We start from the raw sequence: 10501 nt of genomic DNA on the forward strand, positions 1-10501 counted from the left end.
TTAGCAGCTGAAAAGGTGAGCATGACATTTTCCCCTTTTGGTTATCTCTTTGCCCATAGGCAAAGATTCTCTTCTACTCAGGCAGGGCTCTTTGTTTTCCTGTAGTTGCTGAAGTGTTTTGTTTTGGTTTTTACTGGGTCAGGGATTCTTTTCACTGGTAGGTTTCCATTGTGCTTTTTGTTTTAAATTTATGTTTATTTTTTCCCTTTTTAATTAGACATGCATTTTATCTTTATTCAGATTCTAATGAGCCTGTCTTGCCGGCTGTTTCTGACAGAAAGGTGAGATCTACACCATGAATAAATTGGCAAACCCAGCTGAGATGGAGCTGCTCCAGGCTGTTGTTTTGAAAACCTGAAAGGGGAGAAGAAAAACAGGGCTGAATCACTGGCAACTGAAAGCAGTGGGTGAGTCAGTATTTGGAGCTGAGTCAAACCTAAGTATCGAGGAACCAAATTCATATGATGACATGTTTGTTCGCAGAGTCACCAGAAGCTTGACAAATTATGGAAAGGCTGGCTGGCATACCCCGTCATGCAACATGGATACTATTTTGTCTGTGACGGAAACCGCAAACAAGGAACGTATCAGAATCTGAGACAGTTCCAGAGTGAAGAAAGGAGAGGTGATTGACTTCATCTCAGGTACCTTTGGGCAAAATGTGTGACAGCAAGAGATTGCTTAAACCATTGATCCTGGCCATTTTTCTTCCCAATATGACCCCAGCTATTTTTTCCTCATCCAATGTGGAACTAGACTACTAGTCGAAAGATGCTAAGATATGTATCTTTGTGTGCTGGTTGACCTTGACTGGATTCACAAAACACACTCTACTACAGTGCAGGTTGTTTGAGGTCCCTTTCACACAGCCACTGGCCTTGCCCCTCACATCCTCAGCAGTAATTCAGTAATGCTGTGTTAGCGGTCCACTGCCCCCTCTCCACTCATGGAGCTGCTAGTAGGAATGGACAAAACTGGCGGCCGATCAACACTCCAATCTTGTTCTTCAAAAACTGCTTTTACTTTCTGTGAGCAAGAATGAATTACTGTATTTCATACTTATTAAATTATGCAAAATTACTGCTTGGTGTAATTTTTTTTTTAGTATTTATGTATAGGGTTGTTTTATAGTCTGATTTTGATTGATTAATTAATTTTAACTATTTATATGATATCATTTTTTAATGGTTCTTGGGTCTTTGGTTTTAATTGTGAGCTGCCCAGAGTCACCCGTTGGGGGAGATGGGCGACATACAAATTTAATAAATAAATAAATAAATAAATAAATAAATAAATAAATTTGGGAGGATGGTGGGAAGATGGCAAGGCACCATGGCATTGTTGGAAACATGAGAAGGGAAGACCCAAGGCCAAGTGGGGGCTCTCACTTATGGGGAGCAGCTCATCCTGCAACTATAGAGGAAATGCTGGAAAACTGTCTTTGGGTATTTCCTTGGGAGCAGGAATTTAGTCAATAGTGAATTGTCTCAGCTTCCTGAACACCACACAGGATTCATGGTGTTGAGGGAATGCAGAGGGCACCAGTGATCTGCACTGATCAGTGCCTCCCTTCTGCATGTAAAGGGACTGGTTTTGGCTTTGTGAAATCCCTGTGGCCTGTCAGCTCTACTTTACAGCTTAGATATAAATGTGTTGTGCAAACCCAACCAATTGTGAGTGGGCCGTAGCATACTGTGACATGTGAACTCAGTCCAAACATGTGTAAAGGGAGAGGTTGCCCAAACATCAGTTGGCCTTCAGCAACTGCTGTAGTTTATCTTGCAATGCCTAACATCTGACCCTGGACTCTCATGGTTATATTATAGGATTAAAACAGGTTGGCTGACCAGTACTAATCAGTGTTTGTCCAGAGTCGGTCCCTCTAGGGGAAAGGGGGAATAAGGAGGCTAATTCTGGCAAGGTTAGAACCAATCATCCTGGTGGCCACTGTTTCTCCTCCTGTTTCCAGTGAGACCTCCAATCTAGTCTGCTGTGGGCAAAAAAAAGAAGAAAAAGGCACAAAATTTGAACCTCTCTACTATAAATAGGGTCTGCATGTTGATAGTTGCTAGAATTCTTCTTAACACTTTTAGTTCTTGCAATAAAGCATACTTACCAGACAGCTGTGTCTTTGAAACATAGCTTTTAAGACTTCTAGTACCAATATGGCTGAGTGAAGCCTGAAGGGGTGAACCCCTGACCGTAAGGATACAAATAATGCGGGCACCCAAGCAAACTCTTGGACCCGAAGCATGAGTGAGTGTGCCTCAGCAATTCCATATGCTGGATACTAATGCTAGATCTTCCAGTTCCTTTGCATGTAGGTGGTAGGTTGAGTTCGCACATTTCATAATGCCATAACAAGGCAGTATATGACTGGTTTTGTCCTATATTGAGACTCATAAGACATACATAGCCCAATCTTATTCTATGGGGTTCAAACCCTCTATAGGTAGTCCTCATTTAACAACCACAACTGGAACCGGCATCTCCATCATTAAGCGACATGGTCATTAAGTGAGACATTATGTGACCGTGACAGACGTACAACCTCACTTCCATTGTGGTTGTTAAGTGAATCACCAGCAGTTGTTAAGCAAGACATTACATGACCACAATTTGTGATTTTACTGTGGGCTTCTCCATTGACTCTGCTTGTTGGAAGCTGGCTGTGAAGCATGCAAATGGTGATCACGTGACCACAGGATGCTGCGATGGTCGTTAACACCCGCCAGTTGTGAAATGCCCAAATCTCAATCACATGACCATGGGGGGGGGGCGCTACGATAGTTGTAAGTGTAAGGACCGGTTGTAAAGTTATTTTTTCAGTGCTGTGTAATTTCAGATGGTTGCTAAACAGGACAGTCATTAAGCAAGGACTACCTGCATTGGGAATTGAATTAATGGACCATCGCACATTAGATGACTATATATACTTGCAGGAAGGGATCTATAGGACCTATCAGAATGATATATACAGTCCACCCTCCCTTAGGCTCTCAGAGAAATAGATCTATAAAATATATGTTACAGAGATGTAAAACCTCATACTCGGGAACATTACATAATGCAACATCTTTCTCTCTCTCTGAGAGCTTTAAGGGAAGGCGGATGTATATACCGTTCTAAGAGATTCTAGGTGTAGCATGTCTGTGTGAATTCAGCTATTGTGGCTTATAAATTATGGCTTATGATTTAGTGTGTTAAGTGAACCAGCCAACTGTCCTTTACCAAACCATGGCTAGTGCAATATGGGAATTCAGCAGTAGTTTGCCTTCTGTACGCACCCAATATGTTCCTTGAGTCATTTAGCTGAGAATTACTCTTCTGGGGAGATAGTTGTATGTGTTCGTGGATGTTTGATCTATACTAATTTTTCCACTGGAGCATATTATCTTGGAATGAAATCTGCATCCAGGAACTGCTTGTTCCTTGGCTGGAATCCTTCAAAGAACCTCAGTGCAGCTTTGTGTTTGGTCAGCAGTGCTGACAAGCGAGTATTCGCAGCCCCCTTGTGCCAATGGCTTCTTCCACAGCATTTCTGAGTGCGTGGTGGGGGTCTTACAGAGAGGTTAGAAAGCCCCTCTTCTAAGGAGGAGTGCTTGCTAGTGCTACAATTGCACTGGAATAAAGTTGTCACTCCCTCTTGTCCTTTTTTCACACAAAGTAAACAGCATGCATTCTGTGCAAATATGTTAGCACTGTTGTTAATGTGGCACCAGAGAACAATAGGGCTGGCAATCCTCTTCCTCTTCCTCCTCCTCCATTTATTTGGACACACTACATAGACAAAAAAAATCCTCCTCCTAAAAAGTGGTGACTAGCAGAGAAATAGTTTTATTGGTCTGTCCCTGAAAAAAAACAAAAGGATCTTGTGGCACCTTAAAGACCAACAATTTTGTCATGGTGTGAACTCTTGTGGTCCAGCTGCCCCCAACTGCTGGATTCACATACACTATGCTATATTGAATAAACCACATTATGGCTTAGAGCATGTGGGAATCCAGCCTGAGTGGGGTTTGTGTGTGCGTGCGTGTGTGTGTGTGTGTGTGTGTGAAGAATCTGGATAAAGAGGGAGTGCATGAGGGAATGTAATAAGCAACCCAACTTAATATACCCCAGTTATATTGGACTTCAACTTTGATGAGCCTTTAGTGAACATTCAGCAGTGGGAATTTATTGAAGTTGAATTCTAGTACAAGGGCACCAGACTGAGGAAGGCTGAAGTAGGTTGTATCCTGGTACAAAGCATGATTGATTGGCTAGCAGGTACTTGGAAGAAGGTGCACCCTGTGCTCCAGGATTTTGTTGCAAATGTTTCTGGCTTTGTTACAATGACATGTCTATCCATGGAGCACTTAACAATACAGGTAGTCCTTGACTTACGACCATTCAACTGTTTAAAGTTGTGACAGCACTGAAAAAAGTGACTTATGACTGGTCCTCAGGCTTACAACCATCACAGTGTCCCCATGGTCACGTGATCACGATTTGGGTGCTTGGCAAACTGTTATGATGGTTGCAGCATCCTGCGGTCATATGATTGCCATTTGTGACCTTCCCAATTAGCTTCTGACAAGCAAAGTCAATGGGGAAGTCGACAGGGAAGATCGCAAGTCGTGGTCACATGATGTCTTGCTTAACGACCTCACCGCTTAATTACAATGTTCCTGTCCCTATTGTGGACATAAGTTGAGAACTGTAGTTTACTCTAGGACCAGGCAAACTTTTGCTGTTGGGGATGCAGGGTAGGGGGGGACAGACCCCAAGAATTAAAATGAGTGAGGCCAGGATATCAAATGGATGGAGCAGATATTTGGTCTGGTGGAGGTGTAGGGTTTTTTATTTTATTAAGCTTGCATTTGTTTCTAAATTACATTTTATTAAGCTTTAATATGTTTCCTGTCTCAGAATGGTGAGCAGTCGTGCCACTGATTTCTAGTAATAGTGGTTGAGGAGATCCAGGGGGTGGGGGTGGACATAAAGCAGGGCCTTTGGGGACATCAGTTGCCCATCCTGGTTTATTCAACCTAGGTGTTTGGTGTCACACAACAGACTGAAATATAAACTGATAAAGCACAGTGGCTGGATATTTGGTTAATTTATGGTTTGGTATGTCCTGCCAACTCATCTGCCAAATACAGGTTGTTCAGAAGCAATAGTTAGGACTTACAAACTTCCTGCAAGTGTCTGGTTGGCTTCTCTGAGAAGTTCAGTTCTGCACTAAGGGAGACTTTAATCTGATCTTACACCTTGAAGGACAGCCCATGCCAGGAACTGAGAATTGAAGTTGGCAGAATTTGGCATGGCAAGGGACTGACAGGGTAAGTTTCACCCTTTTAAGTCCTAGGTTTCAGGCTGCTCTTGAAAGCATCAAGGAAACAGCTGCTGGAAACAATTGCCTATTTCAAGGAAGGATATGGTGATGCCATTCCTGTTTTTTGGCACGGAAGCAACATAAAGACTGGTGCTAATTATGGGATGGCAGACCTGTAAAACTGAGGAGACTTCTATTTTTGTTCTATCATGCCCCCTTCTGGATTTGAGACTGTTACACAGCTCCATAACGCTTGCCCTGAAGCAATCCGGTAGAGTGCTTAGATACTGAAGAGGTATCAACATGAATTGTGTATAGATAGGAGTTCTGTAAAAGTTAAAAGATAAAACAGACGCTCAGCATGAAGAACTTTAGGTCTGTCAGACAATGGTGATTGTGTGGCTGTGTATGCGTGTGTGTCTCTCCATGCTATTTTGAATTGAGCCAGAATGTGGCATAAGAAAGGAGTTTCTTTTTATTCTTCTTGCTATTGATTGTTCCACTGAAGCTAAATACTTAAAATCTGATGAGCTGACTGGTGTTTTAGGAAATATCCTGAGCCTTGCAGAGTATGCTGTTGGAAATTAAGACCAACATATGCCTAACCTTCCTATAAGGAAGATGAATTCTGGGCACCCTATCTCAGAAGAATATTCGCAGGTTCAGGGGAGGGACTGAGGGAGAGATGAGATGATACAGAACTGAGGGAAGACATGATATTGGCATTCAGGTACATAGATGGGTTCAGTAGGAAAGATAGTCAGATAATATTTTCCACTGCCACAGAAACTATAAACTAGAAATAATGGGTAGGTACAAGTTGGACCTTCCCATCTTTTGCTTAAATGAAATAAAAACATCCTAACAATCTACAGTACCTATGGAAACTGTGGGTCCTCAATCTATGGAGGACTTTAAGAAGAGGTTGTATAGCCACCTCTCAAGGAGCGTTTAATTGTTCTTCCTGCACATTCCAGAGGGTTGGATTGGATAGTCCAGGTAGTCCCTTCCAACTCCACAATTCTCTGATTCTATGAATTTAGAGCCCATCTGTTAACTTTTTATCTATCTATCTATCTATCTATCTATCTATCTATCTATCTATCTATCTATCTATCTACCTACCTACCTACCTACCTACCTACCTACCTACCTACCTACCTACCTACCTACCTATATATCTGGGAATAACAAGAATCTTTTCTAATTTAATTTAGGAATCCAAACTCAGTATCTAATATTGTGGGTTGCAAAGTAGCAGGACCTTCCTAAGGTCACAGTGGGAATGGAAATGGAGGAACCACACAAAGATTATTTTTTGTCAACAGCATATATCAAGGCATATCATTTTGGAGAGGATGAAGGTGAACGTTTAGGCTTGTTTTAATTGGATTGGTGGCTATGTTTGCATTAACAATGGCCAGGCAGTTCTGCTGAAGTTGTTCAGACTTCAAGAGCTCCTTGATTTGAGAGTTCAAATAAGAAGGCTGTTAACCCAGATGTTAGTGAAAAATCATTATATTACTCACATTCCTCCGTGTAGGAAGGCCATGTTCTGTATAATCATAGGAGGTTATGCAAAGTTATTTTCTTGTTTTCTAGAACCGCTTCCAAGATTTTGGTAACTACATTTCCCAGTCAAGAGCAACTATTTGTCATTAGTTACTGCTTCCTTGTCTGACTTCTTATGATAGCTTGATTCTCACAGGAAATATCTTAAATCTTATATGAAAATATGTTTCTGTGAAAAAGCATCTCCCCTTCAGACTGTTTATGGGCATCACATAGACACACACTTAACCATGCTGGAAAGTGTGCAGTAGACTACTGTATATAAAGACTGCATTCTCATATCTTGCTAAACTATGCTTTGCCCAGCAATAGTTCATTAAACCACTTGTTCAGCACTGAGCAGGAAGTAAGAAGATGTGTGATGTCCCTTGGTTGATTAATATGTTTATGTATAAATGTATTGGAAATGCTTGTAGTGAGATAAGAGGTGCATTGCCTGAGAACATGAATGTCCACGTACTTTTATATTCAAACAATGCCTTATTGGCTGAGGACCCAAAAGATTTGCAGTAAATGTCTGATAGATTGTATCATGCAACATAGACCTGAAAATTAATGTATCAAAATCAGGATTGCTGATAGGAAACACAAGTGAACAGTTGCAAGTTGTACATAAGTGGCAATAAATTAGAACATGTAGATGAATTTGTATATGGTAAAATGTTTCTTTAAAATATATGGAGAAATTTTATAACCTTCAACTGTTGGTGGAAAGGTAGTAGATAATATGTGGCCTGGTGCAAGAAATAATGTGAAAACGAGAAAAATGTGCATAATGCTGTGGAAGTGAGAGCTGTGTATGTACGGAGAAACATAAAATTAAGTTGAATGTAGTGGGAATGGTTTACTTAAGTGTGTATGGTAAAACAAGAAGAAACAGAGTCAGAAACAGGTAATGAATATAAAAGTGAGTGGCCAACATGAAAGAAGTACATTGAAGTTTTTGGTCATATAGAAAGAATAAAAGGGGATCAAATCACAAAACAAATACATGAAGAAAGAATGAATGGATCAAGACGAAAGGGGAGATGGTATGGAGTTGATAATATCCTCAAAAAGAGACAGGGGAGTTTTTAAGAATAGAAAGCAATGTATTAATCAGCACATTGATATGATGGATAGAAAGGCATGGAGAGCTGTAGTGAATGGTGTTGACATAAACTAGATTTTATTAGATTTTCTTTCTTTTTTTCTTACCGCATGGTTTTTCTTCTGCTTACTATCAATTGCTTACTCCAAAGAGAAATGTGGAAAAGCATACCTAGATGAATGGTTTGTGAAATAATTTTTGTTACACACCAGGCCATAAACCACAATAATTTTATTTATTATTAAATGTGTATGCTGCCTGACTTCCAAGGACTAATATAGATTGTAATGGCTTGATTCACAAAATATGCTAAGTTTTTTTTGAGCCCCAAAGCCTCCCATCAAGATGAGACTCAAGAAACTGGGCTATTTTAATTTCTCAATTCAGAGATAATATTAAGGAGCAAAATGAATACCTTAAGGCTTACAGAGTTAAGCTATTGAGTGCCTTAACTTATTCAGACTGTCCAACCCCTTTATAAAGCCATCCAAGTTGGTAGCTTGGAGTAGCTGGGCCTTTGATTCTGTAGAGTTCTTATCTGAGACCTTAACCTGTCCCCATTTGGTTCTCAACAGATGAATGGGACTACAGTTCCCAGCAATTTTAGCTTTATGGCCAATGGACTGGGATGAGAAGATTGTCCAAACTAGAACAAAATATAGATGTCTGAGAATGGGACAAATTAAAATCCATGATGCAATGCAAATGGTACATACTGTCCCTGCAATTTAAGCCTCACTGGACTCAGTGGAGTTGATTTCAAGGTATAGAATCAGCTGCCAGAATAAATACACTTGAGTGCACCTATGCATTTATGCAACATTAAGCACACAAACCCCACACCAATGCACAAATGGACTGGTTGTCGTTCAGTTAAAAAGGTCTTGGGTTTTTGTGTAGAAATATGAATTAGAAATGGAAGTCCCCACTAACTTCCGTATATTTTCTTCAGTTTTTACTTTTCAATCTCATCATCTTAACCATTTCTTCACTGGCTCAATATGACAATGCTTCCTGTGTTTCTTCTTGCATTATGCATTCCAAACTGTTGGAAATGTCACTTCTGAGGAATGACAGTGGAGGTTTCATTTCCACACAAAAGCACTTTTCTCCAGAACCTATCAGTCTATGACTTGGTTCACAATTTATTTTGATTAATGGTAATTCAGTTGATTCAGTCCAGTGCTAACTGGGTGATATTAAGTGAGACAGACATCACCCTAAATCATAATAAGGTTTCTCTGATTTTGATTTAGCATGTTATCGGAATCCTGCCAACTGTGTGTTTTTTACCCCATATATCATAGTTAAGGAAACCATAGTTTAATATGATGTGTGAACTCAGTCACTGAAAGAATAGCCATTTACTCTTCTTCTCTTATTCAAAATCCAGGTATAAACACAAATATAGTACCAAATTGCCTGGTGGAAATGTGCAAAATAGTAGATAAATTCATTCAGGGAAGTGGCTTGTAGGATGTTTTATATTAAAGTGGAGAAGTTGCCTCTGGGACCCTACTTGCCTTGAATGTCCTAGAAATACCTTCACAATTATCTGTTTTATACCAAAGGAACCTTTTAAAACAATCTGCAGATCTGTTACTTGGAAGATAGCCAATCAGCTGATTTGTGAGATTTTAACTTGCTGGTATGTTTCTGGAATGCATTCAATCCTTCCTCCTATTGTATAATTGGGTTTCAATTATACCTATTTAGTTTCAGCAAGTTTAATATGTGGCCAATTTTAGTAGATATAGGAATGTGTTTATAAGAGCACCTCAAACATGACCTGCAATTAATCTTATCCCCCTCCTCCTCAGTACAGTTCTCCATTGCCACATTGTTCAGCCCTGATGAGTCATTAATTTGCATTGGAGCTGTGCCTTCCCAGAGGGCAGATTTTACAGGGATTGTTCTTTTTTCTATGCATGCCCCATAAGGTCTAATTTCCCCCCCCCCTTTTTGGGGGGGATTTTTTTATCCCACCTTTCTTATTTTTATAAATAACTCAAGGCAGCGAACATACCTAATACTCCTTCCTCCTCTTATTTTCCCCACAACAACCCTGTGAGGTGAGTTGGGCCGAAAGAGTGACTGGCCCACAGTCATCCAGCCGGCTTTCAGGCCTAAGGCGGGACTAGAACTCACCATCTTCCACTTTCTAGCCTGGTGCCTTGGCCACTAGACCAAACTGGCTTCCTATGAATATCTACTGAAACTGCCGAAGACAGTGTCTTGGAGATACCAACTTTTTCCTTTTCTTCAAGTATGATATTCACTTTCCCGGGTGAGTGCCTGACATCAGTTTGTTTGTAAATAAATAGAAACAAATTCTCACAACTGGGTGTATTTGCATGATAAACCAATCACAAAGGAGCCACACATGATAACGGGGCATGTAAACATGGCCTGTGTGGTTTGTTAATAGTTCAGCGTACCACACAATTCCATAAAATTGAGCAAACCATGAGCCAGGCTAAGCATGTCAGTTTAATTATGGTTGGGTCAGTATTACATTATGC

This window comes from Python bivittatus, unplaced genomic scaffold, assembly GCF_059951505.1.
Source record: "Python bivittatus isolate LINGU-HERP-01145 unplaced genomic scaffold, Pbiv_v1 ctg000440_np1212, whole genome shotgun sequence".
Lineage (NCBI taxonomy): Eukaryota > Metazoa > Chordata > Lepidosauria > Squamata > Pythonidae > Python > Python bivittatus.